We start from the raw sequence: 17,706 nt of genomic DNA, 5'->3' as shown, positions 1-17,706 counted from the left end.
GAGGCTGTACAGAAATTGAGAGCAGGCAACTGTTCAAACTGTGTTCAAATACGGCAAACACAGAGCTGTAAACAATCCAGCTGTTTCTAGACCTCATTTTCATTTTCTCTACATTTCTTTTCTGTTCATAAATCTTCCACCACGTGGCTCCACTGCAGTCTCTCTGAGCCTATTCTGGCCTAATTAAACTCTGTTAAATTTAATTTGTCTAATAAAGTTTTTCCTTTAAATATAGGATTGGAAGAAATATTGGCCACAAAGGAAAATTCACATTGGCAGAAGTCATAATGAGTTAAAAATAATGGATATGAACCCCCCACAAAAAAACTAAGGAACCAAATCTTCATTGGATAATTTAAATGGAGAAACTAATCTAGATTAAAACCATTAATGTAAAATTAAAGTGCAAAAAAGTCAGACAGTTCAACTACTCTGTGTAAAAACGTGATACGATATTAAATAGCTTGAGAGAATTTAAAGAAAAGTCATGAATGTTGGCATAATTCAGTGTTAAAGTTGCATACGTATGTCCAAATATCACCTGAATTAAAACATCCTTACAATCAAAGTTCAGGATAGAAACTCTCGGGCTCAAAGGTCTCCTGCCTTCCCTACTTTTATCTTGTTAATTTTTTTTAAAAAAAAGAAGAACCAGGTGTTGTGTGTGTGTGTGTTTGAGACACAGTCTCCCTCTATTGCCCAGGCTGGAGTGCAGAGGTGAGATCTTGGCTCACTGCAGCCTCAATCTCCTAGGCTCAAGCAATCCTCCCACCTCAGCCTCCCAAGTAGCTGGGACTACAGGTGCGTGCCACCAAGCCTGGTTAATTTTTTTTTTTTTTTTAGAGACAGGGTCTCACTGTGTAGCCCAGGCTGGTCTGGAACTCCTGGCCTCAAGCGATATTCCCACCTTGGTCTCCCAAAGCACTGGGAAAGTTTAATTTTTAATGAAGTATGACGTATATGTCAAGGTTTATTTGTTTTGCATGTGGACACTCGATTTTCCCAGCACTGTTTGTTGAAAAGACTACCCTTTGTCCATCAAGTTGCTACTGCACCTATGTAAAAACTCAGGTATATTTGTCTGGGTCTATTTCTGGGCTGTCTATCCTGACCCATTAACTTGTCTTTGTCTTTCACCAAAATCATACTCTTTTTTACTGTACATTAAGCTGGAGGACTCTCGCTACCCAGTTTACATCTTTAAATTGGGCAGCGGGAGTAAATTAGGTAACGAGAGTCCTACAACTTTGTTCTTTTTCATAGTTGTTTTGACCATTCTAGTTCCTTTGCCTTTCTGCATAAATTTTAGAATTATTTGATCAATATCTGATTGCTAAGATATTGATTAGAATAGCATTGAATTTATAGATAAAACTGGGGACAATTGATGCACTAACAAGAATCTTTTCCAGCCCATGAACATGACATATCCTGCATATATTTTATTAAATTAATATCTAAGTGCTTCATATGTTGCTATCGTAAATGTTTTTTAAACATTTAATTTTATTTAAAAATTCTAGCTTCCTATCTAGTTATTCATTGCTGGTACATAGGAATACAATTGCCTTTTGTACATTGACTTTATATTCTAGTCTTGCTAAACCCATTTATTAGTTTCCAGTAGGTTTTGGGGGGTAAATATGTAGGGATTTCCATATAGATAATTATATAACCTATGAATGAAAACAGATTTATTTCTTCTTCTCCAATCTGCCTGCCTTTTATTTCTTTTTCTTGACTTACTGCACAGTATTGAATAGGAGTGGAGATATGGTTTGGCTGTGTCCCCACCCAACTCTCTCCTTGAATTGTAATAATCCCCACATGTCAAGGGCAGGGCCAGGTGGAGATCACTGAATCATGGGGCAGTTTCCCCCAGACTGTTCTCACAGTAGTGAATAAATCTCACGAGATCTGATGGTTTTACAGATGGGAGTTCCCCTGCACAAGCTCTCTTACCTACCACCATGTGAGATGTGACTTTGCTCCTCCATCGCCTTCCACCATGACCATGAGGCTTCCGCAGCCACGTGAAACTGTGAGTGCATTAAACCTCTTTCCTTTATAAAGTAGCCAGTGTCAGGTATGTCTTTACTAGCAGCGTGAGAGCACACTAACACAAGTGGTGCGAGAGGAACTGTTGACATTTTTTCCAGTCTTGGGGGAAAGCATTTACCCACTTATCTTCAAGTATGATGTTAGCCGTAAGTTTTTGTAGTTGCCCTTTGTTAAGGTAGGGACATTCTTCTCTATTCCTAGAGTGCTGTGAATTTTTAGTGGGAATGGAGGATGAATTTTATTGTTTTTACAGTATTTTTTGAAAAGACAATATAATTTTTCTTATTCAGTCTGTTAATGCAGAAAATTACATTAATTTTCCCATTTATTATTTTTCAAAGTGTATGAGGTGAAATTCATTTAACAGAAAATGGATCATTTTAAAGTGAACAACTCAGTGGCATTTCGTACATACACAATATTGTGCAACCGCCACCGCTGCTTCCAAAACATCCTCATCATTCCAGAATAAAACCTCATACCCATCAAGCAGCTTCTCTCCATTTCTCCCTGCTCCTAGTCCGTGGCAATCACCAGTCTGTGTTCTGTCTTTAGGAATTGACCTATTCTGGCTATTTCATGTAAATGGAGTCACACAGTTTCTACTGCTCTATCTTCAAGTTAATTTAGTCTTTCCTGAGCTGTGCCAGTTTCCTGGTGAGCCTTTTGAAGGCATCTTTCTTCTCTAGTGCTGTGGTTTAAAATTTCTATTGTTCCCATGACGTTCATGTTTATAGTTTCCAGCTCTCTGCTAAAATGACCTACCTGATCTTGCGTATGGTCTGTCTTTTTCATTAGGACCATTAGCATATTACTGAGTTGTTTTAAATTCCCTTTCTGATAGTTCCGCCACCTGTGTCATATCCGAGTCTAGCAGTAATGACTATTTTATGTCTTCTGTTTTTCCTTGCTTTTTTGCATACTGGACATCTTGTGTAAGACAGTAGATACTAAGGTCAAAAGTGTTTTATGCTTTGAGAAGAGCACACATTTTATTTTGCTAGTTCTTTATGTGTGGGGGCTTGTGCTCATCTTAATGGGGGTTAGGCTGAGTTGCAAGTTTGTTGTTTCTGTGTGAACATGTACCAGCAGCTCCTGATTCCCCTAGACATACTTCGAGTTTGTCTGCATGCATCGCTTTCGCTCTCTCTTTGCTCCTGGGAGAGAGGCTCTCTTTTGCAGCTCCACCAGCTCTATTCCACTGATATTTTTATATGATGCTTGTCAGTGAGATTATGGAGTGTGGAGGAGGACAGCATTCCCTGAGGTTCTAATTTAGCCTCAGTTTTTGGCAGACGCTGTCTTCCCAGCCCTTCCAAGCTCCAGGAATGCTGTGGGATCACCTGTAATTTTCAGAGGCAGAAGTTCCTCCTTGATTGTGTCCCTCCACAGAGCACTAGATAAGGAGAGAATCAGCAACTTCCACTTATGCAACATCTTTTAAATTTTCTAGGATCTATTTCTGAGATTTTAAGGACAATCATGGCATGGAGACATCCTATAATACTCCAGTGGCATCTTGAAATTGCCAAGACTGTGAGAAGCATTTCAGAAACCTGGGGAATTATTTTCTGGATTTAATTCATGTGGAAGTTGTGATGCTTTTAATATATTTATCTCATTTGGAAGTTTCATATGCAGAAGATATGTCAGTTGTATTCATAGCCTAGGAAATAGAGTCCTATCTAACACTCCATAGTTTGTATTTTTTAAACTTAAAACTCTATTTACAAGGACAATCTTCTGTGTCGTATATTTTGTAGGTTAATATATGCCCAGAAACAACTCCCACAAAGCCCAGACTCCTCAAGTGCATGCCAGGGAATAACCTTTGTATGAAATTGAATGATAATATGTTGCAAGAGTTAGATCAATTTGCAAAAGAGTCCGTTAAATGATGACGACAGCACAATGTGAAAAGCTGGCAATAAGGCACTTCCAATAATAGGTATGAGGACATCACCAGTGTACATCAGTTTCAAAAGTTCTTACTTTTTTCAGTAATCTGATTTCAATTTCTAATTAATGAAGATTGGGGGAGTTACCTTTTAACTATTTCTAACTTTGTTGACTTAAGATCAAAGAATGTGGACTGTAAAGTGTTTACTTTTTATAATTTGATAAGGTTTACTTTGTTCCCAAGTACAAAATTGATTTTTGTAATTGGGACATGAACACACAAACAAAACGTTATCTTCTGTTTAAAAAGTAAGTTTAATGATTACATTATTCAGTTTTTTCCATATTTGCTTTTTGTACTAAATTTGTCCAATTCTGAAACTGTGTTTTGAAGGTTGCCACTGTCATAGAACTATGGTCTAGTTCTTTTTTTATTTCTAGTAGATCTCAGTTCAAATATTTAGTTCCATGTTTTTGGTAAATAGAGATTTGTGGCTGTTACATCTTCTTCATAAATTATGCCTTTTATAATTGTCTACTACCTCTCTGTGTCCTGTTTAGTGCATTTATCTATAAATACTGCAGCTGTTGTAATCTCAATACTATCAAATACATAAGGAAAAGTATGCTAAGTGTATAGCCTGATGGGTTATCACAACATGAGTGTGGCCATGCCGAAGGGCTTTCAGAGTAGAAACATCACCCGCCCTCGGAAAAACATCACTGGCTGTCACCAACTCCTCCCCTAGTCCTAGGGGAGTTTATCCTACCTTTTAATACCACAGAATAGTCCTGGCCACTTTTAGACTTTATGTAACATTCGCTGAATCACACAGTATGCATTCTTTGTGTCTTAATTCTTTTACTTAGCTTCATGTTTGTGTGATTCACTCATGTTTGTGAACTTAACTTCATGTTTGTGTTATTTGTAGAAGTAGTTCATTCTTTTTCACTGCTATATATTATTCCACTCTGTGAGTATAGCATGATGCATCAATTATACCCCAAACAATACTGTTTTTTCTACTTTTTCACTATGCAAATAATGCTGTCATGAAATTTCAGTGCCTGCCTTTTAATGCACCTGCGTTGCTTACCTCTGTTGTTTATATATCTAAAAGTGAAATTGCTATAACGTAAGGTAAGCACAAGTCATAAGTCAAGCTTCTATGCATGTGTGAGTCTGCACTTTGTGTGGCTCCATTGGTTTATTTGTCCCTCCTTGCACCAATCCCACACTGTCTTATTTAGAACATTTTAAAAATTACTCTTGATATCTGATAGTGTAACTCTTCCAACTTTGTTCCTCTCCTAGGGGATATTCTTGGCCCTTTGCATTTCTACCTACATTTTAAAGTCATCTTGTCCATTTCTACCAAAAACTGCTGAAATGTCTGGAATCACACTCAATCTATAGATCAATTTGTGGAGAACGGATATGTTGCAACAATGACTGCTCTAATTCATAAACATGGTATCAGTTATTTCTGTGCAAGGAAACTCCCAGAACTCTCTCCTAATCCACACTGGGCTGGGATGAGTGGCCTGTTGCAGGTGGGGTGGGTGGAGTGGTCCTGCCTTCCTGAAGGTCTTGTGTGGCTCTGCTTCACATCTCTCATGCTTTTTGGAACAGTTGAGGAGCTGACACATGTGTCCTCATGACCGTGGCAGGAGCACCTTCTCAGACACCTCCTTGTATTGGTTGCTCACTGTTTTAATCATGCACTGTTGGGTCTGACATGAATTTGGAGAAATACGTGACCTACCAAAGGCCTCGAAAGGCATATCTGGGGTCTCTGCATTCTCTTCATTTGTTGCAGACAAGTTGTTCAAAGCTAAGATTCAGGATGTGATGGTGCTCATGGCAATTTCCCTGCTGCACTAATTTTGGAATTTTCTTTTTTGTTCCATTGTTATTCTTGGCTAGTTTTAAAAGAGGAGAGTATAGTAAAAATGACACGCATCTACTATCATTAAATGGAAGTCTCCATACTACTTTCCGTTCTTTTATTTTTCAAAATCATCATATGTAAAATAGACTTCTTTTCCTTTGGTGTACAGATCTATGAAATATAATGCTATTATATGTATTATATATATTATATTTATAATATAGAGTATATTTATTATATTTATTGTAGTATATATTATATTTTATGTAACTCCCACCATAAACGGGTACAAAACAATTCCCTCAATGCAATTATTTATCAGTTCTAGTAGTTTTGATGTAGTCTTTATGGTTTTCTGTATGTAATATCATGTCATCTGCAAACAGGGACCGTTTTATTTCCTCCTTTCCAATCTGGATTCCTTTTATTTCTTGCTCTTGCCTAATTACTCTAGCTAAGACTGACAGTAGTACTACGTTGAATGGAAGTGGTGAGAGTGGGCATCCTTGTCTTGTTCTTGATCTTAGATGGTTTGACGCTTGTCTATAGTGATATGCTTTGACTATTTTCTTCTTATCTTTTGTGTATCTACTATAGATTTTTGCTTTGTGGTTACTTGAGGCTTGCAGAAAACATCTTATGTTTATAACCAGCTATTTTTAAGCTGATAAAAGCTTAATTTTGATTGCATAAATAAACTCTACATTTCTACTCCCCCACCTCATATTTTATGCTTTTGATGTCACAATTTATATCATTTCATCATTTGTATCTCTCAACAGATTATTGTAGCTATGGTTGTTTTTAATTGTTTTATCTTTTAACCTTCGTACTAGAGATAGAATTGTTTTACACAGGACCATTGCCTGATTAGTAGTTTGAATCTGACAATGTACTTACTTTTACCAGTAAGTTTTTTATTTTTGTATTTTTATCGTATCAATTAGTATCCTTTTTATCCAGCTTGAAGAATTCCTAGAATTTCTTGTAAGGCACATCTAATGGTGATATCCTTCCTCGACTTTTGTTTGTTTGAGAAAGTCTTATTCTTGCCTTCATTTTTGAAAGATAGTATTACTAGGTATGGTATTCTTGGGCAGTAATTTTTTTTTCTTTTAGGATTTTGAATATATCATCCAGCTCCTTCCTGGCCTACAAAGTTCCTGGAAAAAGAAAATCCATGGATATCTTACACAGTGGGCATCCCTTTTGTGTAACTAGTTGCTGTCCCTTGTTGCTTTCAAAATTCTCTCTTTGTCTAAATTTTTAACAATTTGATTATAATATGTCTCAAATATGTGTCTCTGGATTTTTCCTATTTGGCGTCATCTGAGGTTCCTGAATCTTGATTTCAATTTATTTCCCTAAGCTTGGGAGGTTTTTTCCCCATCATTTCTTTGAATATGTTTTGTGTCCCTTTCTCCCTCTCTTCCTCCTGGTCTACCAATTCTGAATATATTGTTCTGCTTGTTGAAGTCCTGTAAGCTATCTTTTTCATTCTTTTTACTTCTAGGATTGGATTATTTCCAATGACATGTCTTTAATCTCACTGGTTCTCTCTTTCACTTAATCTGGTCTGCTGTTGAACACCTCTATTGAATTTTTCAGTTCAGTTATTATATTCTTCAGTTTTATAATTTCTATTGGCTGCTTTTGAAATACTTTCTATCTCTTTTTTGAAATTATTTGTTTATGCATTTTTCTCCTGACCTTAGTGAACATCTTTATGACCATTATTTTGAATTCCTCATTGGGTAGATCATACATCTCCACTTCACTAGGGTTGGTTTCTGCAGATTTATCTTGATCTTTTATTTGGAACCCATTTCCCTGTTTTTCTATTTCGTTTGATTCTCTGTATTAGTGTCCGTGCATTACATAAGACAACAGCCTCTCCCAGTTCTGTCAGACTGTGAGACTCCCAGTTCTGTCAGTGTAGGAGAAGGCCCTCACCAATCGGTCCAGAGATTCTGAGGTGCCTCTTAAATCCTGGTTTGTCCAAACCACTGTCTCTGATTTTAGTGCCCCCCGACTGCCCACCGTAGAATTTTACAATGTGCCAAGTCCTGTCAGTGCCTTGAGATACGTAAGATAGAAACTAGATGCAGTTGGAAAGATTGGAGTGTTAAATATATGTTCCAGTTTCTTCTTTGCTCAGGGTGAAGCTAAGAGCAAGAGTTTATCTCCCACTCTCTATGCCTATGTCAGAAGAAGGATCTGTGACAAGTGTCTGCATTTTCATGCAGAATGCACCCTCTGATAGTCACTAGAAGTTGGATTGTTGAATGTACACTTCTTTATTTTCTGTCGTCCAGGGAGACTCAGAAATGCAGAGACCCACCAATTCCCAAAGTTAGGTGGTTAAGGAGGCACTCCTCTGGGTGGGAGCTGTAGAAGTTGTGGCACTTGGTGCACAAACTACTTCTAAAAGGAATCTACAGAGCTGGTTTTATCACTGGGGTGAGGTGGAGGGAAAGGCTTGGGAAGTGCCTGAACTCTCATTCAGAATCCTGGAGGTCTATCGTTTGTCGGCCCTGTTGGCTCCCAGATGCAGGCTAGATAGGAGCCTGATCCTTAAGCAATAACTGGAAAATTGTGCAGACTAACCCCTTCCAGGGAGAAACTGGAAGGCGTGTATTTAACCTCTTGTCTGCATTGGTCCTTGCGGGTGTAACTCCTATAAGTGCTTGCATGCCCATTTTTTTTCTTTCTTATTTTTATTTATTTTTTTTTTTTTGAGACGGAGTCTCACTCTGCCGCCTAGGCTGGAGTGCAGTGGTGCAATCTCAGCTCACTGCAACCTCCGCCTCCTGGGTTCAAATGATTCTCTTGCCTCAGCCTCCCGAGTAGCTGGGATTACAGGCATCCGCCACCACACCCGGCTAATTTTTGTATATTTAGTAGAGACAGGGTTTCACCATGTTGGCAAAGCTGTTCTCGAATTCCTGACCTCAGGTGATCCACCTACCTTGGCCTCCCAAAGTGTTGGGATTACAGGCGTGAGCCACCGCGCCCAACCTTGCCTGCCCTTTTAAAACTACCTATTTGTACCATAATCTAGGGAGACTAGCAAATGCCAAGACGCTTTCATTCCCAGAGTTAGACAGTTTAGGATGCAGTCTTTTGGGTGGGAGCTGTAAAAGTTGGGGCAGTCAGTGTGTGGACAAACCTCTTCCAGAAAGAATGGGTAGATCTGGATATATCACAGGTGAACCACAGGAGAGGAGAAGGCTTAAGATGTGCTGAGCTACTGCTTAGCCTCCCGGAGGGCTATACACTAGTCCCCCTTATCCGTGGGTGATACAGTCCAAGACATTCTGCAGATTCCTGCAGCTGTGTATGGCACCAAACCCCGTATATACTATGCTTTGTTTCCTATACATATGTATGATGAAGTTTAATTTATAAATCAGGCACAATAATGAAGGAAACATAATAACTAATTATAAAATAGAACAATTATAACAACATATGGTGATAACAGTTATTTAAAACTTACAAACTGTCTATTTCTGGAATTTCCCATTTAATATTTTCAGACTGCAGTTGGCCATAGTTAACTGAAACTTTGGAAAGAAAAACCACCAATAACAGAGGAATATTGCAGTTTGTCAGCCCGGTTGACTCCCTAATTCAGGCTAGTTAGAAGCTCTGCTGTTAGCAGAAGTTGGAGGAGTATACCGACAAACTCCTTTTAGGGTTTTGCCACTTTGTTCTGTGGTCTAGGGAGACTTGTGTAGGCCTAGTGCCTTCCACTACCAGAGCTAGGTGAATTAAAAGTCAAACCGTGGGAACCTTGGAGCTAGGGTCATATACATGTGGTCCATACCCTTCTCTCCTCAGGGAGAAGTTATGTGTTGGGAGTTTTTCCTGGTTTATGGTGCAGTACCCAGGGTGATATTTGTGCCTGCGTGTGCCTCAGCTTTTCCTACCTGCTTGATGTGAATATTTTCTCAGTTGTCTGCTGTGTAAGAGACTCTCAACTTTTTCTGACTTTCTCTCAAAGAAAATTTATCCATGTGTAGGTGTTTATTCCACGTGTCCATGGGTGGAGGGAGAGGTGGAAGTCTCCTGTGCCACCATGTTGCTGATGTCACCTCCCAGTAAAGTTTTCTAAAACAAATTACTTGACCATAAAGCCCAGAACAAGAAGAAGTGAATCAAAATAAAACTTAGACAATGGGGTTTTCTAGATATACAATCATGTCATCTGCAAACAGGGACAATTTGATTTCCTCTTTTCCTAATTGAATACCCTTTATTTCCTTCTCCTGCCTAATTGCCCTGGCCAGAACTTCCAACACTATGTTGAATAGGAGTGGTGAGAGAGGGCATCCCTGTCTTGTGCCAGTTTTCAAAGGGAATGCTTCCAGTTTTTGCCCATTCAGTATGATATTGGCTGTGGGTTTGTCATAGATAGCTCTTATTATTTTGAAATACGTCCCATCAATACCTAATTTATTGAGAGTTTTTAGCATGAAGGGTTGTTGAATTTTGTTGAAGGCTTTTTCTGCATCTATTGAGATAATCATGTGGTTTTTGTCTTTGGCTCTGTTTATATGCTGGATTACATTTATTGATTTGCGTATATTGAACCAGCCTTGCATCCCAGGGATGAAGCCCACTTGATCATGGTGGATAAGCTTTTTGATGTGCTGCTGGATTCGTTTTGCCAGTATTTTATTGAGAATTTTTGCAACAATGTTCATCAAGGATATTGGTCTAAAATTCTCTTTTTTGGTTGTGTCTCTGCCCGGCTTTGGTATCAGAATGATGCTGTCCTCATAAAATGAGTTAGGGAGGATTCCCTCTTTTTCTATTGATTGGAATAGTTTCAGAAGGAATGGTACCAGTTCCTCCTTGTACCTCTGGTAGAATTCGGCTGTGAATCCATCTGGTCCTGGACTCTTTTTGGTTGGTAAGCTATTGATTATTGCCACAATTTCAGATCCTGTTATTGGTCTATTCAGAGATTCAATTTCTTCCTGGTTTAGTCTTGGGAGAGTGTATGTGTCGAGGAATTTATCCATTTCTTCTAGATTTTCTAGTTAAGCTGATAAGCAACTTCAGCAAAGTCTCAGGATACAAAATCAATGTACAAAAATCACAAGCATTCTTATACACCAACACCAGACAAACAGAGAGCCAAATCATGAGTGAACTCCCATTCACAATTGCTTCAAAGAGAATAAAATACCTAGGAATCCAACTTACAAGGGATGTGAAGGACCTCTTCACAGAGAACTACAAACCACTGCTCAAGGAAATAAAAGAGGATACAAACAAATGGAAGAACATTCCATGCTCATGGGTAGGAAGAATCAATATCGTGAAAATGGCCATACTGCCCAAGGTAATTTACAGATTCAATGCCATCCCCATCAAGCTACCAATGCCTTTCTTCACAGAATTGGAAAAAACTACTTTAAAGTTCATATGGAACCAAAAAAGAGCCTGCATCGCCAAGTCAATCCTAAGCCAAAAGAACAAAGCTGGAGGCATCACACTACCTGACTTCAAACTATACTACAAGGCTACAGTAACCAAAACAGCATGGTACTGGTACCAAAACAGAGATATAGATCAATGGAACAGAACAGAGCCCTCAGAAATAATGCCACATATCTACAACTATCTGATCTTTGACAAACCTGAGAAAAACAAGCAATGGGGAAAGGATTCCCTATTTAATAAATGGTGCTGGGAAAACTGGCTAGCCATATGTAGAAAGCTGAAACTGGATCCCTTCCTTACACCTTATACAAAAATCAATTCAAGATGGATTAAAGACTTAAACGTTAGACCTAAAACCATAAAAACCCTAGAAGAAAACCTAGGCAATACCATTCAGAACATAGGCATGGGCAAGGACTTCATGTCCAAAACACCAAAAGCAATGGCAACAAAAGACAAAATTGACAAATGGGATCTAATTAAACTAAAGAGCTTCTGCACAGCAAAAGAAACTACCATCAGAGTGAACAGGCAACCTACAAAATGGGAGAAAATTTTCGCAACCTACTCATCTGACAAAGGGCTAATATCCAGAATCTACAATGAACTCAAACAAATTTACAAGAAAAAAACAAACAACCCCATCAAAAAGTGGGCGAAGGACATGAACAGACACTTCTCAAAAGAAGACATTTATGCAGCCAAAAAACACATGAAAAAATGCTCATCATCACTGGCCATCAGAGAAATGCAAATCAAAACCACAATGAGATACCATCTCACACCAGTTAGAATGGCGATCATTAAAAAGTCAGGAAACAACAGGTGCTGGAGAGGATGTGGAGAAATAGGAACACTTTTACACTGTTGGTGGGACTGTAAACTAGTTCAACCATTGTGGAAGTCAGTGTGGCGATTCCTCAGGGATCTAGAACTAGAAATACCATTTGACCCAGCCATCCCATTACTGGGTATATACCCAAAGGACTATAAATCATGCTGCTATAAAGACACATGCACACATATGTTTATTGCAGCATTATTCACAATAGCAAAGACTTGGAACCAACCCAAATGTCCAACAATGATAGACTGGATTAAGAAAATGTGGCACATATACACCATGGAATACTATGCAGCCATAAAAAATGATGAGTTCATGTCCTTTGTAGGGACATGGATGAAATTGGAAATCATCATTCTCAGTAAACTATCGCAAGAACAAAAAACCAAACACTGCATATTCTCACTCATAGGTGGGAATTGAACAATGAGATCACATGGACACAGGAAGGGGAATATCACACTCTGGGGACTGTTGTGGGGTGGGGGGAGGGGGGAGGGATAGCATTGGGAGATATACCTAATGCTAGATGACGAGTTAGTGGGTGCAGCGCACCAGCATGGCACATGTATACATATGTAACTAACCTGCACAATGTGCACATGTACCCTAAAACTTAAAGTATAATAAAAAATAAAAAATAAAATAAATAAAATAAATAAAACTTAGAAATAAAGAAGCTAGGATCAGAAGTTTCTGATCATATATACTGGTAGCCACTATATTTATAAAATATGAGAGTAAACAATTTTGGCATAGACTGTAAATGATATGAATTCTGACAAGATAACATAGGCAGCCACCTCCTCATTTTTCATGGCAAGGAATGCGTTCATGCTGTCTAAAATTAAAATCTGTTTAGATACAACTACTCTTCAATGTTTTTGTAAACTTCAGTGTATGTTCTAGGACACAGCAACAATCAGGGAGCTCCTTGCCTAAGTGAATGGCCATATTTTATTTCTTTTGAGATATATTTATGCTATAGTTTAGATATTAGACCTTCCAGACCTCATGTTGAAATGTGATCCCCTGTGTTGGAAGTGGAGCTTAATGGGAGGTGTTTGGGTCATGGAGGTGGATCCCTCATGAATACATTAATGCCCTGGTGTAGTGACTTCTCACTTTATTAGTTCGCCCAAGAGATGGCTGTTGAAAAGAGCCTGCCCATGATGGTTAATACTGAGTGTCAATTTGATTGGATTGCAGGATTCAAAGCATTAATCCTGGGTGTGTCTGTGAGGGTGTTGCCAAAGGAGATTCACATTTGAGTCAGTGGGCCGGGAAGGCAGACCCACCCTTAATCTGGTGGATACCATCTAATGAGCTTCCAGCGAATATAAAGCAGGCAGAAAACCATGAAAAGGTGAGACTGGCCTAGCCTCCCAGTCTACATCTTTCTCCCATGCTGGATGCTTCCTGCCCTCGAACATCAGACTCCAAGTTCTCCAGTTTTGGGACTCAGACTGGCTCTCCTTGGTCCTTAGCATGCAGATAGCCCATTGTGGGACTTTGTGATCATGTAAATTAATCTTAATAAACTTCCCTTTATATGTATATATTGTGTGTATATATACTCTAGAGAACCCTGATTAATACAGATTTTGGTATCAGGATTGGTTCTAGAGGAACAGAATATTAAGGATGGAGTTCTTTCATTGGTTTTTCAGTTTCTGGATTTGGCTGCTTAATATGATTAGGTGCAAAAATGCTAAGGTCTATACTTCTAATAGTATGTAAAACACTGATAGTCCTTGGCATAAACTGTTTAGTAAGTTATGCAAAATAAATGCATTTGACACTCCTGATTCACCGCGTGTGAGAGGCAAGGAGTTAGTGACTCTGTACATAATACCTTTGACCATATGTGGAGAACCAAGAAACATAATGAAACTGGTTAGTTGCTCCTAAGTTCAGTGGACAAAGTGATGAAAGCAAATGATAAACTCAGGGATTCTATCTCCTGGCTTCAGAGGCAGATACTGAGCCTCAAATCTGCTAAGGTTGCCCTGAATGAGAGTCTCATCTCTTTCAGAGAAAGAGCTGAAATTGTGGAAAAACAGATGCAAGCTCTTATCATTTGAGTGGCTGACCTGCAACGAAAGATGCATGCACAGCCTCACCAGGTGTCTACTGTTAAAGTGAGTGCATTGACTGGAAAAAAATGAGATCCTGAAACTTGGAATGGGGACATGTGGGAGGACCCTGATGAAGCTGGAGACACTTGAGTTCATAAATGCTGATGAACTTTTTTGGCCAGAAGAAACAGCTTCCCCATCCCCAGTAGTGGCAACATCCCCTCCCCGACCCATGCTGCCATCAGCCTTTCCACCTTTGTCTGAAGAGATAAACCCTGTGCTGCCTGAGACAACAGTGATGGCCTCCCCTGAGGCAGATGCCAGGCAAGATAATGTTGATTCTCCTCAGGAGCTACCCTCCAACACCTCTGTTTGCTTCTAGACCTGTAACTAGATTAAAGTCCTGGTGGGCCTCTAGAGGTGAGGTTGAGAGTGTGACCCATGAGGAGGTGCACTACACTCAAAAAGATCTGCTTCAGTTCTCTAATTTATATAAACAGCAATCTGGAGAACAGGCACGGGAATGGATATTAAGGGTATAGGATAATGGGGAAGGAATATAGAGTTGGATCAGGCTGAATTTATTGATTTGGGCCCACTAAGTAGGAACTCTGCTTTTAATGTTGCAGCTTGGGGAATTAAAAAAGTTTCTAATGGTTTGTTTGTTTGATTGGTTTGCTGAAATATGGATTAAAAGATGGCTCATTGTGAGCGAGGTGGAAATGCCTGATCTCCCTTGGTTTAATGTAGAGGAAGGGATACAAAGGCTTAGGGAGATTGGGATGGTGGAGTGGATTAGTCACTTTAGACCTACTCATCCCAGCTGGGAGGGTCCAGAAGATACACCCTTGACCAACGCCTTGCAAAATAGATTTGTGAGGGCAGCACCTGAATCTTTGAAGAGCCTTGCAATTGCTTTTCTCTGTATGTCAGATCTAATGGTGGGAGCCACAGTCACTCAACTACAAAACTTAAATACAATGGTAACAATTGGATCCCAAGGTGGCAGGGGCCAAGTGGTGGCACTCAGCTATCAAAAGCAAGGTGGGCATCGCTATCATAATGGACAGCAGAGGCAAAGTGGCAATCAGAATAGTCTGACTCGTGTAGAGCTCTGGCATTGGCTAATTAATCATGATGTTCCTAGAAGTGAAATTGATAGAAAGCCTACTGCATTCCTACTTAATTTATACAAGCAGAAAACTTCTAGGTCGAATGGATAAAAGACTAATTTGAATTATAAAAACATAGAATCATGGCCTCTTAATCAATTTCCAGACTTGAGCCAGTTTACAGATCCAGAACCACTTGAATGAAGGGGAAGCCAAGTTCCCATTAGGAAGGACCCTACTACATTACCAGCAATTTATGCAGTGAATCTTTCTCCCATCCTTCCCCAAGGAGACCTCTGGCCTTTTACCAGGATAACTGTGCACTGGGGAAAGGGAAATGATCAGACATTTCAGGGACTACTGGACACTGGCTCTGAGCTGACATTGATTCCAGGGGACCCAAAACGTCATTGTGGTCCTCCAGTTAAATTAGGGGCTTATGGGAGTCAGGTAATTAATGAAGTTTTAGCTCAGGTCTGACTTACAGTGGGTCCACTGGGTCTCTGGACTCATCCTGTGGTCATTTCCCTAGTGCCAGAATGCATAATTGGCATAGACATACTTAGCAGCTGGCAGAACCTTCACATTGGCTCCCTGACTGGTAGGGTGATGGCTACTATGGTGAGAAAGGCCAAATGAAAGCCATTAGAGCTGCCTCTACCTAGAAAAATAGTAAATCAAAAACAATATTGTGTCCCTGGAGGGATTGCAGAGATTAGTGCCACCATCAAGGACTTGAAAGACTCAGGGGTGGTGATTCCCACCACATTCCCATTCAACTCTCCCATTTGGCCTGTGCAGAAGACAGATGGATCTTGGAGAATGACAGTGGATTACCATAAGCTTAACCAAGTGATGATTCCAATTGCAGCTGCTGTACCAGATGTGGTTTCATTATTTGAGCAAATTAACACATCTCCTGGTACTTTGTGTGCAACCATTGACTTGGCAAATGCCTTTTTCTCCATTCCTGTCCATAAGGCCCACCAGAAACAATTTGCCTTCAGCTGTCAAGGCCAGCAATATACCTTTACTGTCCTACCTCAGGGGTATATGAATTATCTGGCTTTGTGTCATAATCTTATTCAGAGAGAACTTGATCGTTTTTGCCTCCAAAAGATATCACACTGGTCCATTACATTGATGACATTATGCGGATTGGATCCAGTGAGCAAGAAGTAGCAAACACTTGACTTATTGGTGAAACATTTGCATGCCAGAGGATGGGAAGTATATCTGCCTAAAATTCAGGGACCTTCTACCTCAGTAAAATTCCTAAGGGTCCAGTGGTGTGGGGCCTGTAGAGATATTCCTCCTAAGGTGAAGGATAAGTTGCTGCATTTGGCCCCTCCTACAACCAAGAAAGAGGCACAATGCCTAGTGGGCCTATTTGGATTTTGGAGGCAACACATTCCTCATTTGAGTGTGTTACTCCAGCCCATTTATTGAGTGACCTGAAAAGCTGTCAGTTTTGAGTGGAGTCCAGAACAAGAGAAGGCTCTGCAGCAGGTCCAGGCTGCTGTGCAAGCTGCTCTGCCACTTGGGCCATATGGCCCAGCATATCCAATGGTGCTTGAGGTGTCAGTGGCAGGTAGGCATGCTGTTTGGAGCCTTTGGCAGGCTCCCATAGGTGAATCACAGCGGAGGCCTCTAGGATTTTGGAGCGAGGCCCTGCCATCTTCTGCAGATAACTACTCTCCTTTTGAGGGACAGCTCTTGGCCTGTTACTGGGCTTTGGTGGAAACTGAACGTTTGACTGTAGGTCACCAAGTCACCATGCGACCTGAACTGCCTATCATAAACTGGGTACTTTCTGACCCATCTAGCCATTAAGTGGGTTGTGCACAGCAGCATTCCGTCATCAAATGGAAGTGGCACTAGGGAAATGACCACAGGATGGAAGTGGTATATATGTGATCAGGTTCCAGCAGGTCCTGAAGGCACAAGTAAGTTACATGAGGAAGTGGTTCAAATGCCCATGGTCTCCACTCCTGCCACCCTGCCTTCTCTCCCTGAGCCTGCCCCGATGGCCTCATGGGAAGTTCCCTATAATTAGTTGGGCCTGGTTCATGGATGGTTCTGCACGATATGCAGGCACCACCCAAAAGTGGAGAGCTGCAGCACTACAGCCCCTTTCTAGGACATCCCTGAAGGACAGTAGGGAAGGAAAATCTTCCCAGTGGGCAGAACTAAGAGCAGTGAACCTGGTTGTGCACTTTGCATGGAAGGAGAAATGGCCAGATGTGCGATTATATACTGATTCATGGGCTGTAGTTAATGGTTTGGTTGGATGGTCAGGGACTTGAAAGAAGAATGATCAGAAATTGTGACAAAGAAATGTGGGGAAGAGGTATGTGGATGGACCT

At 40.2% G+C, this 17,706-nt stretch overlaps 1 protein-coding gene across 1 annotated transcript in view; it reads right to left on the bottom strand.

Annotated features, from left to right (window-relative positions):
- CYP2E1 (cytochrome P450 family 2 subfamily E member 1) overlaps positions 1-17,706 on the bottom strand; it is a 47,886-nt gene that overhangs the window by 22,808 nt on the left and 7,372 nt on the right. The gene's annotated exons all lie outside the window — the stretch shown is intronic.

This window comes from Gorilla gorilla, chromosome 8 (assembly GCF_029281585.2).
Source record: "Gorilla gorilla gorilla isolate KB3781 chromosome 8, NHGRI_mGorGor1-v2.1_pri, whole genome shotgun sequence".
NCBI lineage: Eukaryota > Metazoa > Chordata > Mammalia > Primates > Hominidae > Gorilla > Gorilla gorilla.
The sequence above is the reverse complement of the archived record's forward strand: the minus strand, read 5'-3'. Positions and strand labels throughout refer to the sequence as shown.